The sequence below is a fragment of the Trachemys scripta genome, chromosome 24 (genome assembly GCF_013100865.1).
Source record: "Trachemys scripta elegans isolate TJP31775 chromosome 24, CAS_Tse_1.0, whole genome shotgun sequence".
Taxonomy (NCBI): domain Eukaryota; kingdom Metazoa; phylum Chordata; order Testudines; family Emydidae; genus Trachemys; species Trachemys scripta.
In genome coordinates, this window is record NC_048321.1 from 4,628,298 (window position 1) to 4,628,802 (window position 505).

At 77.8% G+C, this 505-nt stretch overlaps 1 protein-coding gene across 1 annotated transcript in view; it reads right to left on the reverse strand.

The window, feature by feature from the left end:
- Window positions 1-272, reverse strand: part of KCNJ9 (potassium inwardly rectifying channel subfamily J member 9) — a 28,552-nt gene extending 28,280 nt beyond the window's left edge. Inside the window, exon 1 of the mRNA XM_034756898.1 lies at window positions 146-272. The gene's annotated coding sequence lies outside the window, so the exon portion shown is untranslated. The remainder of the gene's footprint in view (window positions 1-145) is intronic.
- Window positions 273-505: the final 233 nt, after the last annotated feature.

A 505-nucleotide genomic window follows, 5' to 3' on the forward strand; every position in this document is an offset into this window, starting at 1 on the left:
CCCCCCCCCCCGGCCCGCCAAGTGTGAGCAGCCCCAGGGGCTAGCGGGGGCGGGATCGGGCCCCTCCTCCCCAGCCCATGTCCGCCCCCGCGGCCCCGGCCGGCGGCGCACGGAGCTGTCCAGCTCCCCGGTGCTGATCACTTACCGCGGCCGGGCGCCCGCAGCCCGCCCATGGTCCGCCGCGCAGCCAGCCGGGGAGCGCCCGGGATCCAGCCGCAGCTGCAGCCGGAGCTGTGCGTGTGTCTGTCTGTGCGTGTCTGTGTGTCGGTGTCCTCCCCTTCCCAGGCACCCCCGCTTCCCGGCCGTTGCCACGGCAACCGCGCCGGACCTCCCCGAGCGCTCCGCTCTCCCCAGCCCGGCCCGGGATCTCGGACCCGCCGGGGTCCCCCCAGCCCCGGATCCCCGCAGCGCCCCGATCCCGCCGCACGGCGCTGAACCCAGCCTGGAGCCGCCCCGCCCCGGGCAGAGCCGCGTCCGAGCCCGGGAGAACGTTCCATAGCCACGG